Source organism: Quercus robur, chromosome 4, assembly GCF_932294415.1.
Source record: "Quercus robur chromosome 4, dhQueRobu3.1, whole genome shotgun sequence".
Classification (NCBI taxonomy): domain Eukaryota; kingdom Viridiplantae; phylum Streptophyta; class Magnoliopsida; order Fagales; family Fagaceae; genus Quercus; species Quercus robur.
This window is the reverse complement of record NC_065537.1, coordinates 68,551,293-68,569,055: the sequence shown is the minus strand read 5'-3', so window position 1 is coordinate 68,569,055 and position 17,763 is coordinate 68,551,293. Positions and strand designations below refer to the sequence as shown.

At 37.5% G+C, this 17,763-nt stretch overlaps 1 long non-coding RNA gene across 1 annotated transcript; it reads right to left on the bottom strand.

The window, feature by feature from the left end:
- Positions 1-5,496: 5,496 nt before the first annotated feature.
- LOC126723492 (uncharacterized) lies at positions 5,497-7,633 on the bottom strand. Its single transcript, XR_007654331.1, has 2 exons — positions 7,419-7,633; positions 5,497-6,811 (listed from the first exon to the last, which is right to left on the bottom strand). It is a non-coding gene; the product is annotated as an uncharacterized LOC126723492 (long non-coding RNA).
- Positions 7,634-17,763: the final 10,130 nt, after the last annotated feature.

Here is a 17,763-nt window from a genome sequence, read left to right as displayed (position 1 = left end):
TGATTAAGATGCATTTAAAGTTTTGTTAAATACTTAATACTTTTATACATTTTTCAAAAAGTAAAGTCAAACTATACACATATATCCAAAAAAAAGAAAAAAACACATACACACACACAACCACAACGAAATTGTGCTTGTAAGATAATATATCATTAACATGTGTAATTTTTTTTTTTTTTTTAAATGTGCATTACAACTCATAATTGAGTATTTATGAATATTTAACATGTGCCCTTAAAACATTCATTAACAAAACCCTAAAATTTTACTAGCTACATTATTTTTACAAACTAATGTACTACTGAATGTGATTTATAACTTCTCTTTTTTTTCTTTGTGGGGTGCCCCAAAAGTATGAAAATGTTATACACTAAAATTTGTAGTTATATCATAACATCCCTCAACATGCATAGGGACAGTGGAAGGAGTTTGATTGGGCGGCGAAAGTAAAAATAACAAAAAAAATTCATGAAAATTCAATTGATATTCATTTAGTATTAACAAATAATTAATTTAAATCTCGGAAATCATCAATAATAGAATTCATACTAAATGCGGTAATATTTCCCTTTCAATGTATAAAATTAAAGAGTCCTTGAAAAACTCCTAATGTTAAAGAGAAATGACAAATGAACAAATAAAAAGATTCGCATACGCACAAAACATGTACTATGCACACAACACAACATTGCTCTATTACTCCCACAACACTACGACCAACTAATTGTATCAAATTTCTACAACTACGTAAAGATTCAAACCTACTCAGGTTTAAAAGGCACCAAGCACTGTTATCCAAAACAATAAAATAAGACAAGCTACTACATCAAGTTACTAACAAACAACTATCTGTTTTTTAGCTACTCAATTGATAACGATTCTCAAAAAAAAAAAAAAAAAAAGTTGATAATTTTTCTTGTTGGACTTTTTTCCTTTTGTTTAAGAGGGACAAGGATGTTAAGGGAGGGGCCAAGTTTAATTTTATTGGGCCAAACTTCTGAAATCAACCTAGCAATATATACTACTAATTTTTTTTGAAAATAATTTGAGGGGCCCATGCCCCCCAAGACCTATATATAGCTACATCCCACATGCGGTTTAAATGTTGAGTTTTTGTGTTGTGTTTGAACTTCGAACCAAATTTTTTTATTTTTTTATTTTTGAGAAACAACTTTGAACCAGTCAACCAAACAAAACCCAACCGTGTTTGTATATTATAAGTTTTTACATATGCAAAAAAATTTGACAACGACTAAAATTGTAACTAAAACTATAAGTTATTATTGATAGATAAAAAAGAAATATCAATAATAGACTCAAATGAAAACTAGTGAAAACTTGTCAATTCAACTTTTGGAAAAAAAAAAAAGTTTTCATCTATCAAAAATCAATGAGTTATTTTAGTGCTACAATTTTTACCACACCCTTTACCACCACAATTATTCTATGTAGTAAACTATGACGGGTTCTCTATGAAGGAGATCCAATATAAGATAGTTGTGAAATAAAGGGTGTGTGAAGGAGTGTGGTCCTAGAATTATTGGAAATCAAATCTTTCACCCAATAGAAATGCATGCATTTCTTAGAGCATTTTCAATAGAAGAGCTAAAATCAAAATCATAGGCAAAGTAGAAAGTGAAAGCCTTAAAAATCAGCTCCAGAAGTACTTGCAAAATAGGCAATTTCTTTTGCTCATCTACTATCACTCTCTTTGTCTAAAGAGTATTGTAGATGAGCAAAACAAATTTACTGGAAAAAAATATTGAACCACCCAATTTTTTGTTTAATTTTTTTCACTCTCATCCCCCACTCATCTCTCTCTCTTCATCACAGATCTTTGTTTGTTAAATTCTAGACAAAAGAGATTTGAGTGTTGTTGATTGATGAAAATGTAGAAGTGGGGGTTTCTTGGTTGATAAAATGTAGGCAAAATTACTATCTTGAAAAAAAAAATCTCAATTTTAATTGAAAAAAAAAATTACTTTTTCAATTGAAACAATAAAAATAATTTGTAGTAACTTTCCCAACTTTTGTTACAATTCCTTGACAACCAAACACAACATCACAAAAATCAAATCTACCAATCTAATTTCAGCAGACACAAAAATCAACCTAAAACTACTTTACTTAATCAAAAATCCTTTGAATCCCTAAAATCTTAGATCAAAACACTCTCTCTCTCTCTCCGTCTAAACCCATGGTTGAAAACCCAAATCAGTAGTGACTGGGATTTTGAGCGTTGATGAACACAATATAATCGCAACATCAGTGGGGGTAGGTCGTTGGCTGAGTTTGTTGTTGGTGTGGCTCACAGTGGTTGGCTAGGTTTGTTGTTGTTGTGACTTGTGAGTGACAGTGGTCGGCTAGGTTTGTTAGGTCTATTTGCACTTTGATTTGTTACGGTGGTCTGATCTATTGCAGTGGTAGGTTGGATTTATTCTTTGAGATTTATGGGTTTTTTGAGTTTTTGGGTTCCTAGATTTGCTTTTTGATATTTATAAGCTTTTTGAGATTTATGTATTTTTGTATGTTTGGTTGTTAAGAAAATGCAAGAAAAAAAAAATCAAATCATGATTTTTTTTTTCTAGGCAACCAAGCATGTTCTTTGGAAAAAGAACATGAAAAACTTGAATAGTAACGAGGAAGAACACGAAGAACATGAACACAAGCATGTTCTTTTGTTCTTCCAAAAAACTAATTAAAAAAAAAATTGATTAGATTTTTTTATAAAAATTATTTGTTAATAATTTTGTTGTTTAACGTGGCTTTTTTTACTTATGTGAATTTGATGAAGCATTTTTTTACTGTTGTAGATCTGACGTAGATGTGGGGCTGATGACACGTAGAATTAGTTATTTATTTTTTTAATTACAAAGCCTGCCAGCAAAGTATTCTGTCTGCCACGTAGAATTTTTTTTATTAGTGAAATGATAGTAGGGACAAAAATGGCCCAAAATAGATCAAAATGGAAATTAGCCCAAACTGTAGGATCAAAATTGCATTTTTGCCTAAAATGTTTTAGATTTCGGGAAAAATAATAAAAGAAAAGTAAATAAATAATATTTAAATAAAGATAGAAAAATGATGAAGTGTTGGTTGAAAAATATAGGCAAAAATACCATTTTGGTCGGTATATTTTAAGGTCGCAATTAATTTAGTTTTTACATTTTGGTAGTAGTCAATTTAGTTCATATTATTTTCAACTTACAATCAATTTGGTCCTAGAGGTACTACGTCCACAATATTTTCACAATAGATTATAGGTGGTTAGTTATTATTGATTCAAATTTAAACCTAACACTAAGATTAAACCCAACAATAACAACCAGTAACAACCTGCCACTTAAGATTTGTTATAAAAATGTTGTAAACATAGCATTTATCGTTTGGTCCTTACCGTTAACTACTAACAAAAAATGCTTACATGTCGTGTACATTATTATCACATTTCATGCTTATGTGGCTTATAAAATAATATTAATTTTTGTAATTAACATAAAAAAAATTAATTTCATATAAATGTAGATGTGGCAATTTTTTTTATGTTAATTAAAAAAAATTAATATTATGAAATTGCCACATCTACATTTATATGAAATTACAATTTTTTTTAACCCAAAAAAAAAAAAAAATTACAATTTTTTATAAGGAAAAAATAATAAATGAAATGAATAAAAAAATCTGTAAGAATCACACTTCTTTTCTTTTCTTTTTTTTTTTCTTGGCAACCAAACACAATACAAACATTAAAAAATCTCAATACAACCGTTCTGTGGTGGGTTTATTTTTCAATTAAAATGGTTGGGTTTAATTTTTATTCAAATCCATATTCTTCTATCTCTCTTGGAAATATAGAAAACCAAACTAAAAGAGAAGAAACCAAAAACAAGTCCCAAAACTTAAATCATATTGACGACAAATCAAGTAAATGTCCAGATCAGAAATAGCCCAAAAAAAAAAAAAGCTAACTCTTTGTGCTATATAATCATGAGTACAAACAAAGTTCATTATAAACTCTTACTGTGACCAGCGATTTAGGTTAATTAGGGCCGAATTTTTTTATTTTCATTTTCTCACGATTTCTCAGAAACCAAACGGTGGGGTAAGCTTCAACCACCTGTTCCTCTCTCTACCTTGCCGCCGCTCCAACCTAGCCACCATAGAGACCCAAACCTCCATTGTAATGCAGCCCCATTCGCCACCGATTAGCTATCGCATGACCCAAACACCCAACAAGAACTGCAAAAGTCGTTGCCATTGAGGAGTCTCTTCAGGTCGACAGAGATGTGCTGCTGTAGGGGTTGGAGTCCATTGCCACTGCTACTGCTGGGGTTGGTGAAGGCAAAAGAGATGAGTTTCATTTTGGTGATGGTTTGTCTGCTACTGGTGATGGGTTTTGTTTTGGGTTGGAGATGGGTTGTGGCTGCTATTGGTGATGGTTTGGGAACTGGGAATGTTGGTGGGGTTGGATGACTTGTTTGAGTTGTGGCTGCTACTGGTGATGGATTTTGTTTTGAGTCTCAACTTTCAATACATAAATTTGGACGTGGTTTTGTTTTTCTGAGTTGTTTGTGGTTTTACCAGGAGGGAATAGCGTTTGGTTACCCGGAAAATGGAAGAAAAGAAAAGAAAGTTAGAGTGATTTTTAAAAAAATAAATAAGGAATTCATTTTGTCTTTAATTTTTTTTTTTTTTTGGGTGATTTTTTTTAATGCTGATGTAGCAATTCTTTTATGTTAATTAGAATGTGTTATTTCCCGTTACTGGGTTAAAAATAGAAAGTAAATTATGACCGCAGCCAAAATGTAAAAACTAAATTAACTATTACCAATATATAAGAATTAAATTGATTGTCATTCTAAAATATACTAATCAAATGAGACTTGTCACATCACCATCCATTCTGTTTGTTCTTGAGTGTGTGTGGGGTGAGTCCAAATCTTGCTGTTGCATCTTTCTTATTTCACCTCATGCTTTACCAATAAAAATTTGCAATATGTATACCAATTTAATTCAAATTTAATTTTCAACCTTTTATTATTTAGTTTCCTAAAATAAATAAAAAAAAAAAAAAAAAAAAAAAAAGAAAAAGCCAAGCCATCCCACTAGCCACCATCACAATTCTGCCACTACCACCACCAACTTTCGTCGGTGTCACCAAGAGGAGATCACTGACGTCATCAACGATCGACCATTCTTGCCAGCCAACCACCCACCACCACCAGTTGTCAGTTGCCAAAAATTAATTAAAAAAAAAAAAAAAAAAACCAACGCACCACCACCAATCCACCACACTTGTCTGGCACCGCCTAGTAGAGATGGTGACACCATCAACACCGCATCGGCGTCATGTCTAGGTTCCAACAATGGATTTGAAAAAGAAAGGTAGTCATGGCCCATGTGTCACGCCCCAAACCCCAAAGGGTCCAAAGCATGAGAGAGACGTCTCAAGTACCTGTAAATTTTTCCTTTTTGACAATTCAATCCACCAAATTTTTATCAAGTGCCAACAACAAGAATTATCATAATAATCCCATAGAATATACTTTCAGAGTAAGTCAGAGCTCTAAGCATTAATTACAAAGATCATAGGCCACAAAAGAATAGAGGTCTGAATAAAACTATTACATAACAACAGCTTGTCCCATCAGTGGAAATACAGTCATAACCACTATAATATACAAAAGAATGAGTCAGGCCTAGTCTAAGATGTACACCATCTAATATATCCATTACAAAAATTCAGCCTCCATCAGTAGTTAGTCTAACTACTATTAGCCACCAAAAAAGTTGTCTCAAAAGATTGTTGCCTACTCTGAAAAGTTTATAAAAATAATGGAATGAGACAAAGCCCAGTAAGTAGCACAATAATGGGGGTGGGGGAAATGTAAGTTTCATCTTCAATAATAATAATATGACAAGAATGATTACATAATGAAGCACAAAGTTTTTCAAAGTAAATACCTTGAAACTATATACCATAATCTGTGAGTATCAACAATATAATTTCTAAAACCATAATATCTAACATAAGATAAATTATCACAAATCTACCACACTACCACATAGACCGGTCAGGGGATCCACCCATTCACAACTGGCATGATATTATCCTATCTGGTATGCAAACTCTTGGCCCCATGGACAGCAGCCTCACCCACACACAATCAAGGAACCTCTTCCCCCCATGGACAGCAGGGAAGAACGCGTCATCCAAAGTGAAAGGGCACTGACCTAAATTTGATTCCATTGTCACAAAGACTACGGAAATCAAATCGGGTGATCACCGGGAAATCACACATGGCATAGGGCTAAAATCACATAAACTCACAGGTTACCTTACTTTGAAACACATAGTTCATATCCAAATAGTTTCAGAAAACCTTAAATAATCTAACTTCTACAAAGTTTGTAAGGTTTTCAAACTTCATTCTTGTTAAAAGATTTTCTAACAATTTCTCAAATAATACAAGACAAGATAAGAATCTTTAACTTTTCAATACACCATAAAATCAATGATTTTCTTATCAAAGATTAAATAAAAGATGCTCATTTTTCCATATCAACAATTCATGCATTTCCCCAAATGTAATATCAAATATGATGCATTTTTCATATATAGTAAGGGTCACAACACAATACTTTTAAGAAAGCATATATCCATATATATCATTTTCCAAAATGTGTTTGACTCAAAAACAATATTTATAAGATATGGTTATTTTCCAAAAATACCCATTAAAAAGCTACTTACCTCGCAACCGCAAAATCCTAATTCTCCAAGCTCCAAGGGGAGATTAGCTAGAACCTAAACAATGTCAAGCAAATCTATCACAATGAGCACAAAGCTTGAAATTGTATCTAACTACAAATTAGGAATTGCCAAGTAAGAACTCAATTAGGCAAGCCTAGTATTCAACCTCACATGTAATGTATTTTACTTCCAAAATTTCTCAAAACACTTTAATTTGCAAGGCATAGACTCCCATTTATACTCATAAATCTTTTAAGGTGTCATATCTAACATCAAAACCTCCACACTTTACAAGTGCTTCCCACAAGATTTTTATAACATCATCAAGTGACCCATGACACCAAAATCATAATTTTCTCCAAGACAAACAATTTAAATCTTTAACTAGCTCCAAATAATCAATAAAAATTATATTCATCATCTATCATATATTATAACTCAAAACCTCTAAATTTTCACCACAACAAGCCTTAGATAACTATCATTGTAAAAATCATGAACCGACTCATCAAATACATCCACCAAGACCAAAATCCATACATATAAACACATGAATATCATTTCCAAAGTTCTTAAATCACATGAATAACATTATTAAAGCTTGAGTAAAATAACCTCAAACAAGAACATAATACTCATCAAAAAAGATTTGAACTTTTACCTCAAATAAAATGATGAAGATGCTTTGGAGTTCCTAAGTATTTTTCTGGTGATCTTGCCGGAAAAATGATGGTGATATAGTGTGTTTTAGGGTGGAGGCTGGTGGGTGGGTGTGTGTGTGTGTTTCAGTAAAATGAAAAGAAAGAAAATGAAAGAAAGAAAGGAGAGAGCCGACCAAAAGAGAGAAGAGATGTGGGTGAAATTGAGTGGATGAGAATGATGGGTAGTGGGGTTAGGTGGGGGCACATGTGGTCCACAAAAATTCTGACTTACTTTTTTTTTTTTTTTTTTTTTTTTTTTAACTCACGGGATGTTACACCATCGGTACCCACAAACAAGATGTCACAAAACTAATATCAATCATGGATTTGAAGACAAGGAGGTGGTGGTGGATGGCCGTTGATGTCACTGGAGATCTCTTTCTAGTGGTACCGATGAAGGTTGGTGGTGGAGGCTGGTGTGGGTGTGTCAGGTTATTTTTATTTTCTATTTTTTGGGTAATTGACAACCTGTAGTGGTAGGTGGCTAGCCTGCAAGGGTGGGTGGTCGTTGATGACATCAGCCATCTCCTCTTGGTGGCACCAACGAAGGTTGTTGGTGGTGGTGAAGGAATTGTGATGGTGGCTGGTGGGGATGGTTTGGGTTTTTTTATTTATTTTAGGAAACTAAATAATAAAAGGCTTAAAATTATATTTGAATTAAATTGGTGTACATATGGCAAATTTTTATTGGTGAAGTATGGGATGGAACAAGAAAGATAGGACAGAAGATTGGGACTTGTGTGGGGTACGGTGATATGCGTTTATGACCATTAACAGAGGTAATGTGCAAAATAGCAATGCAAAGGAATTGTATATAGTTAGTTAGGCAACGTTTGAAACAATAAAGGAAAGTAGCATCTCGAGTTTTAGAAACTCGAGATCCATACTAGAAAAAGGCCCCATAGATCTCGAGTCTTTAAGACTCGAGTTTCATGCGAAAAAAATTTCACCTATAGTGGCGTTTTTAAGCCTTTCAGTGACATTTTAAAGCTCTATAACGGCGTTTTCCTGGAAAATTTTTTTTCTTAAGTACAGATTTATAAAGTCCTATAGTGGCGTTTTTAAGCCCTATAGTGACGTTTTATAGACCTATAGCGGCGTTTTTATTCAATTTATGGAAATCGAGTCTTTAAAACTCGATTTTCAGCTTAATTTTTTCCCACTTTAAACTAATCCACATACAAATCGAGACTTAAAAACTCGATTTTTATCTTGGAACTCGAGTTTTAGACACTCGAGATGCTAGTTTTCAATATTGTTTTGAAATATGACAATTAATTAAATTTTTTAATATTTATTGTTATTTAGAAAAAAAATTCCCATTAACATGTGTGTTTTATAAAAACATGATAATAAGCACATATACAAAGAGAGAAATGATTAATTTGAGTGTTACCTGGCTTCCTTGCTTTTGTAGCCTTATCCTTGCACCCTTCTCTTATCTTCACGCTTCACTCTTCACTCTTCACTCTTCACTCTTCACTTACTGGTGTTGTTCTATGCTTTCCTTAATTCATTTTGGTCCTGCTTCTGTTGGGTGTTGTGTTGTTGTTGAGTTGGCTATTGTTTCCCACTGTTTGTTCATTCTTTGCTAGCAGTGATATTGGATCTACTTCTTCTCTTTCCTATTTCGGGTTGCTACTTCTTTGTTGTCATTTAATTTTCTAATTTTGGTGTTTTTATTGTTTGCTACTTCTAGCTATGGTGGCTGGAGATGTGGATGATGGTGGTCATGATGTTCCTGTGTATTAATTATTAATGCAATAGGGTTTCGGATGGAAGAGAGAGAGAGAGAGAGAGAGAGATTTCTAGGGTTTTTAGATTTTTGGGTAGATAAGAGAAAGGGAAAGAGGTAACAGCTCGGGGGGTGTTTGGTTTGTTATGTTTTCATCACTTATCACTTAATTTCTATTACTCATCACTTAAATTTCATAGACCCCAACTTTACAAGTGATGTTTTTCTTGATTCTCATCGCTCTAACTCCACATAAATATTTATAAGCCTTGAGGGTAACCTTGTTAATACTTTCCTTGTAATCGTCATCTAATGATGCTTGCACAAAGAATATTAATTCTTCAGGTGAAAGCAATTAATATTACAAAGCCATGCTTATCGGCAAAAGGTAACATGCACAACTTTGGCAATTGTTCCTTCCTTCATGGATGGCGTGAGTGGTTCAAGGTTCTTTTCTTCTTATGCTACCGTTAATTTATTCCAATTCCATTAAATTCTCATCCATTTTTTGTGATCCCTAAGATTATTGGGAAGTAAATCAAGTAAGGAATCAAGTAATGCCTAAGATTAAGTTGAACCATCTAAGGTATTTTTGTTGTTTTCACCGTTTTTAATCATGTTTTTCCTTCTTAATAATAGTGGGCTGTTAAATTAGCTAATGAAAGGGAATAGTAGAAATTTTTGGAAGGGAAAAACTAACTTATTGTGTAGCCAGGATTGTTGGTTGATAAAAAAATGGTGAATGGTGGGATCTATAAAGCAATTACTCCATGTGGGATGCAAGTACTTAAGGCCTTCTATGTAAATATATAAAATATATATAATCCTAGGCAGAGCAAGTAGAAATGCTGAATTAATAGATAGTATAAAGCAAGAATTAAATTAACCAACGTATGAAAGTTCACTTTGGCTTTTGCTATATTCAATTTGAAGGCTTCTTAGGATGGACTTCCATAGGTCTTGAAAAACTCCAATAATCTGTAGTTAGGATTAGTTAGGATTTTGCTTATTTTCAATAGCTTATTTGTATAGTGTTAATATATGATTTTATTTTCAATTTAGTTCTTTTGTCTAGTTCTATCAGATCCAAGGTTATTAAACCCGGACCGAACCGTACGGTCCGACCGGAAAACCTAGGAACCGTTCAGATTCACGGTCCATTTAAGGTAAGGAACCGTTCCATGCGAAAAAAGCATGGAACCGTCCGGACCGCAGTCCGACCGTCCGAGTCTGTGAACCGTGACCGGTTCACACGGTTCGGACGGTTCCCTAATTTCAGCCCTTTTTTTTTTTTTTTTTTTTTTAACCCTCTCTCAAAAATCACTCTTAGCCTCACTCTGAAACCCTCTCTCAATCACTCTCAATCCTCACTCTCTCAAGTCTCAATCACTCTCTCGTCTCTGCCTCTCCCTCGTCACCGTCGCACTGTCACAGCTCAGCCCAGATTTCTTCCTCAATCCTCACTCTCTCAATCACTCTCTCCCTCGTCGCCGTCGCACTGTTGCAGCTCAGCCCAGATCTCTTCCTCACTCTCTCAAAGTCTCAATCACTCTCTCGTCTCTACCTCTCTCCCTCGTTGCCGTCGCAGCTCAACCCAGATCGCAGCTCACTCTCTCACGCTCATCTCTGCCTCTCTCCCTCGTCCCTGTCGCAGCTCACTCTGTGCCTCGTCGCCGTTGCCGTCATTGGTACTTTAATCTGTTTTTTCTTTGTTAATATTTGCAAGTTGATTGTGGATGATGATATAGATTTGAAGTGTTGGTGTGTAAATTGATTTGGGTCAATTGAAAATTGATTGTGGATGATGATATAGATCTGAAGTGTTGGTGTATGTGAAGACAAGGCTTGTGATATTATTGTAATTGTGAAAATTGATTTGGGTCAATTGGTGTTTCTGTCTGCCAAAATTACTTTGTTGTGTCTGCAACTTCTTGCTGCATGTTTTTTTTTTTTTTTGTATTTTTTATTGCTGTTGGTTTCAATAATATTTACATTATTCTCAAATCATTTGCCCCATTACTAAAAGCAATCTCAACATAATTGAAATCCCATAATTAACATAGCATCTGAATATGCTAGATTTCAAATTTACTTAACTACAGCTATCAGACCACATATTAATAAAAAAATAAAAAGAGAAGAAGAAAAATGACCCTCAAGTATAGAACAGGTGGACCATGGACCTGTTTCAAAATGAGTTCAGTGATAGAACAGGCAGACGCCTTATAGTATCTTAACTAGCTTTTTCTTATGATGGTGTCCTGAAAACAATTGGCCCTAATGTCTCACATACTTGACAAGCACAATGAAGAAGAAATGACTAATCAAAATGTGAAACAAAAGTAAGCTAATAGCTAGTCAAAGTGAGAAGAAGCAAAAACAGTGTGAAACAAAAGTAAGCTAATAGCTAGTCAAAGTGAGAAGAAGCAAAAACAGTAATACAAGTACCAATGACTTGCAGAAACCCTGTACTTTCCCAGATAAGAAGACATTATTCTCAGAAACCCTATGCTTTCCCAGCAATACAAGTTAATTATTTAGTTTTTTTTTTTTTTTTTTTTTTTTGGGTCTGTTGCATAATGAGTAGGTTCTGTGGAAAGTTGAAAAGGAAAAGTGAATGTGGGATTAGGATGTTTTAGGGATCAGTTTTTGTATTATGGTTCAATTAACTTGTGGAAAGGATGTTACATTTGAAAAGTTTTTTTGTCTAGTGACTTGTTTCTTTCATGCATTTTTGATGGGAAGGAGTTTTTTTTGTCTAGTGTGTAACAATGTGTAATTGTGTACTGTATTTTTGTAAGTTTTATGTATTTTTTAGAAATAAGCTTTTCTAAATGAATTAGGCTATTTTAGTTAATTTTTCTATTTTTTTATTAATTTAATGTTTTTATATATATTTAAAATAATTATTAAATTAATTATGACGTCATCACGGTTCGAGCTCGGTCCAACCTCAAAACCCTTGAACCTCTCCCTTTTACGGTTCAATGAACGATCCGGGTCTGAAAACCTTGATCAGATCCATACCGTTAAGTTCATCAAAATAACCAAAATTTTCAATTTATTTATTTATTTATTTTTTATTTCAAATCTCATCCAATATATATATATATATATATATATTTGTTGGTAAATGCTGAATTAACAGATAGTATAAAGCAAGAACCAACGTCTCTATCTAGAATGAATTAAAGTAACCAACATATGAAAGTTCACTTTGGCTTTTGCTATATTGAATTTGAAGGCTTCTTAGTTGTTAGGATGGACTCCCATAGGTCTTGAAAAATTCTAATAATCTGTAGATCTGTAGTTAGGGGTATGTTTGGATTTTGCTTCTTTTCGATTGCTTATTTGTATAATGTTAAGATATGGTTTTTGATCACTTTTATGTTAATTGTGTTATAAAAAAGTTAAAAGGTTTGTTTGGTTTTTTTTTTTTTTTTAAAAAAAGCTAAAGACAAAAGGCAAAAGTATTTTAATGAATTATCTTATTGTGTAGCCAGGATTGTTGGTCGATAAAAAAATTGGTGAATATGGTGGGATCTATAAAGCAAGTAATCCATGTGGGGTTCAAGTACTTAAGGCCTTCTATGTAAATGTATAAAATATATAATCCTAGGCAAAGCAACTGGAAATGCGGAATTAACAGATAGAATAAAGCAAGAACCAACGTATGTATCAAGAATTAATGAATTAATATATAATCCTAGGCAAAGCAAGTGAAAGTTCACTTTGGCTTTTGCTGTACTGAATTTGAAGGCTTCTTAGGATGGACTTTCCTTGTAATTGTCTTCTAATGATGCTTGTGTAGGGAATTTAACCGAATTCCCAACCTGTGAGAAACAAAAAAAAAATAGAGAAAACACACGTCAAAGAAAAACAATCTCACGCACAAGACAATATTTACGTGGTTCGGCAATTTTGCCTACGTCTACGGAGTTGCAGGGATTTCACTATTATCAAGGAAGAATACAGAATACAAAATTGCAGCTACAATCTTTTCTCTCTATATAAAACACGGCAACACAACCTCCTTAAAACCCTAATCACCAAAGTTGGTTTCTACATATACATAATGGGCCAAAAAAAATTTCCCAGGGGCTCTGGCTTGGGCCTATCAGCCCAAGCCTCCGCTCCATGGACTAAGCCTTAGTAAATCTCCCATTAAAAACTACGCAATATTATTCGGGTCAGGTCGGTTCATTGAACCGGATCAAACAAAATTAGGCTCCACAAAACCCAACAGCTTGCGCAAATAATATTACAAAGCCATGCATACTTCTCCTCCGCAAAAGGCAACAACAACAACTTTGTCAATTGTTCCTTCCTTCACAGGTTGCGTGAGTGGTTCGAGGTTCTTTTCTTCATAGGGTGGCTTGATTTTATTCCATATTATTCTCCTCCATTTTTGTGTGGTTCTTAAGATCTGAAAGCATACCAACTTACCAAGTAATACCTCTAGATACGTTGCAATGTTGCAACCTCTTATAGGTATTTTTATTGCATTCCCCATTTTTTATATTATGTTTGTGGGGCCAGGGGCTCAGGGCCCGTGCCGAGGAGGTCGTGTGCCGAGGACGAATGATCACAGGCTGAGGTGTCAAGGGGAACAGCGGAGGATGACCCTATCCTCGGCACTCCCAGATTTCAATGGGAAGAATGACGTCTCGATGAAGGCTATCCCCGAACAGCCCCCTGAAGGGGATGTGAGTGGAATGGGGCCCACGTGGAGGTACAGTGCAAAATTGGATCAAGGAAAATACGTCCCCTCCGCATTAAATGCACCCGCCAGCGTCCTGGTCATGTTAATGAGAAAAGACGCTTGGACGATATGACTTCGATTATCGCAACTAACAGAAAGTAAGAGGGAACAGCTGATGGGACGAGTACAAAAGTAAAGTACCTGCCTGACCAACAAGTGTAGGGCTAAGATCAACCAAGAGGGACTATATAATGTAAAAGTTAGGGCGCCAAGAGAGGCTGGGGAAAAATGGCCAAAAACCAGAGCCTCCCAGCCCGCCTCCAGGAGAAGGACTCCTAGGGCGAAAACGATTTAACCATGTATGACTACCACGAAAAGCCCACCGTCCGGTGACCAAGGCCTAGCCTTTCAAACCCACGCTCTACAAATGATGTTGTTTGGGCCTTTTTACGTGCGAACCCAATACTGTTACGGGTCGTTACAAATCGCGTCCTTACAATTGGCGCTGTCTGTGGGAAAGGCTTGTGTGTTGGCATAGACGGTAGGTCGAGACAGTTTCCTTGTCATTTCTAATGGCTGGTTGTAGTATTCTAGTGTAAAGTTCCACTAGGGGCTATGTTTCTTTACAAGGGGCTGCGCTTTGTAACGTCAGCCGCACAGATGGTTCTAGGGGCTTGGCCGAGGAACTAATTCCCCTAAAAACCAAGGTCTCATGCCGTAGCCGAGGGGTTAATTCCCCCAACTACTTAGAAAAAACTGAGTTTTGGACAGAACCAAGGTATTGCATGGTCCTCGGACTCAAACCTATGGGGAAACCAACTACTTGGAAGGAAAACTGAGTTTTGGACAGAACCAAGGTATTGCATGGTCCTCGGACTCAAACCTATGGGGAAACCAACTACTTGGAAGGAAAACTGAGTTTTGGACAGAACCAAGGTATTGCATGGTCCTCGGACTCAAACCTATGGGGAAACCAACTACTTGGAAGGAAAACTGAGTTTTGGACAGAACCAAGGTATTGCATGGTCCTCGGACTCAAACCTATGGGGAAACCAACTACTTGGAAGGAAAACTGAGTTTTTGACAGAACCAAGGTATTGCATGGTCCACGGACTCAAGCCTATGGGGAAACCAACTACTAAGGGAAATCTGGATACCAATTTGGCCCTAACAACACACAGAACATCTGGGATGATGCCTATATCTCCACTGAAGTAGGTTCAGACACAAATTCAACATTCTATAGGTGTGGGTAAGTTAGAATTCTGGGATATGATCCCAAATATCTCATATGCACAACCATTCATATATGTTAAAGATAACTAGTTCAAGAATCAGGAGATTCGCAACAACAGTATGCATTAGCAAGGGCAGCTAACATGTAATTTAAAGAAAGAAAAGAATTCCATATATATGGTTAATGAGTTCAACTACCATCAAACTACAAATTTTTCAAAACAAAAGGAAAACAAGTTTAGTAATCAAACGGGAAACAAATACGAAGGTCGGCCAGGGCTGCTACTTCTTCAATATCGTCTTGACCACGTCCTCGGAAGGCAGAGCAGGACTAGTCTCAGGGCCTAGGGAGACATCCCCTTCTTGGGAAGGCTGAGCGGGGTCGGTTTCGATGCTCTTGGCGACCTCGGTTTCGATGCTCTTGGCGACCTCAGTAAGCGTAATTGCCTGTAGGGGCTGAGCAAGAATGGCCGGCTCCTCGGCAACAGTAGTCTGCGCTCCAATCGCAGGCTCGGCAACCTCCTTGGGCATCTCGGGATTAATACCTCCAAGTGCTTCTATCGCATCATGAGGCTCTTCCCCCTCAAGCGACTCGCCAGGAGGGACGCTGATCTGTGCAGCTTCCGACTGAGTAACCCCTGCCTCGTGTTGATCGCTCACAGCCTCGGAGCTGGCGGAGGCGGTCTCACGGATGGCAGGAGGATAAAATATGCTCTCCACCTTCCACAAATCAGACGAAGCATCCACCCCAGCTCGTTTTAAGGCCTCTTCCCAAACCTGAGAGCAGTATAGCCGGCACACTCCAGGAATTTGAGCTTTAAGGACAGTTTGGGTCTCAGCTACCCCCGCATTGTAACCATCATCCTCAGTCATTTTCTTGGCAGCCTCAGCCTCGTTTCTGGCAAACTCGGCCTCCTGCTTGGCCCTTAGGGCTTCGTCACGAGCATACTCCGCCACGCCTTTGTCATGCTCTGCCGCGGCCAGCTTTTTATTCAAATCCTTGATCAGTTCTTTAGCTATTTGCAACTAATCCTCGGCTTCTAGTAGACGTTTTGTTTGGTCCGCGGCCTGTTTTTGGGCGCTAGCTAAGCCCGCCGAGGCGCTATCCCTTTCGCGAATAGCAACTGTTAGGTCAGCCTTGGCCTTGATGAGGTCCTCCTCAGAAGTTTGGAGAGTCTTCGCGGCCGTTAAGCGCTTGGTGCGTTCATTCTCGGCCGCCTTACTCTTATTGTTCACCTCTTCCTCCATCCTATAGGTGGCCTGGAGAGCCTGGCAAGGGAAATAAATGCATAGTTAATGACAAACCAGAAGCGAGAGTTAATAAAGCTTTAGGTTTCGAGAAACCTTACCATGCCCAAGTACCTCTTAGTACTGAGGAAGACCTCCTGCATCCTCATTTTCCTCAATCCATCCATGTCAGTGGGAAGCAGCATGGTTCTCCCTAGTGCGTCTGCCACGTAGCCACCCTCGCCATCCCCAAGGTCCCTCATGGACGCAGTTTCTAGCATTGGACCCCCGTGAAGCATTGGGGCAGGAAGCCAGGCGCTTGGAGAGGACTGGGCCTCGACCCCCTTTCCCTTGCCTTGGGAGGATTGGACTTCAGTCTCTTTACCCTTGCTTTGGTGCCCAATCTTCATTTGTTTTGTACGCGGAGCTTCCTCATTCTCCTTAGAAGGTTGCGATTTTCCCCCGTCCATGGGTTCCTTGCCCTTGGGGCTCCTCTTTCTCTTTGAATCAGTGCCTTCCGGCCGAGGAGGCAGAGATGGTTGGGAGGAAGCAGGAAGTTTGGGGCGGGGGGATTGTGGCTGTGACTTGGTGGAAGATGACCTAGTCTGGACAGTCTGGGGCTGAGGTGGTAGGGAAGGAGCATTGGGTTGTGGCGTTCCCTACGAATCCTTCCTAGGCTGACCCTCGAGGAGTTCGAGTAGGGGGGTCAGGGGCATTCTCTTGAGTCCCATCTCGGCTTGAGAAGAGGTGCCTACCGACGAAAATTCCGCCTCGGACAAGGCTGGATCACCTATGTCACCAGAAGGATCCTCGGGTTGGTGGGCTAGGTCAAATACCCCAAAACCTTCCTCGGGCTGGTCTAGCTCACCTTCATCCTCGGCTACGTGATGAGACGAGGAGGGGCCCACCGGTGGGATGTTCTCAGGGACAGATGGTTTCCGGGAGATTAAAAATCCTTTCTCGACCACGGTAATTTTTGGAAGCCAAGGACGGCTGGCGCTGATCACGTGCCTTGCATCTGCAAATGACTTCTGAACAGAAGGGTACCCTAGTATTTTGTGAGCGGCTCGGACTTGACCATTTCCGTCATTTACGAAAACTGCCGCTCGTAGAACAGTCTCCAAGTCCGCCCGGTTGACTAAGGAAAAATGCCGTTGATAGGCGTGTGGATCTACAAAAAGAAAAACACGTATGCATGGTTAGTTACCGAACAACATCAGTTTAGAATGGCGTAAAGGGTCATCGCCCTTCCATTCCCAGTGCCCCACCTGGTTCTCCTTCTACTACGGGGCACGGATCGCCATTGTGCCATTCACCAGAGACGATAAGGAAGTCCTTGTTTAATCCCTTGTTGGAATCAGGGAGGCACTGGATTAGTCGAACCCTCTCGTCTCTCGTCTTCATA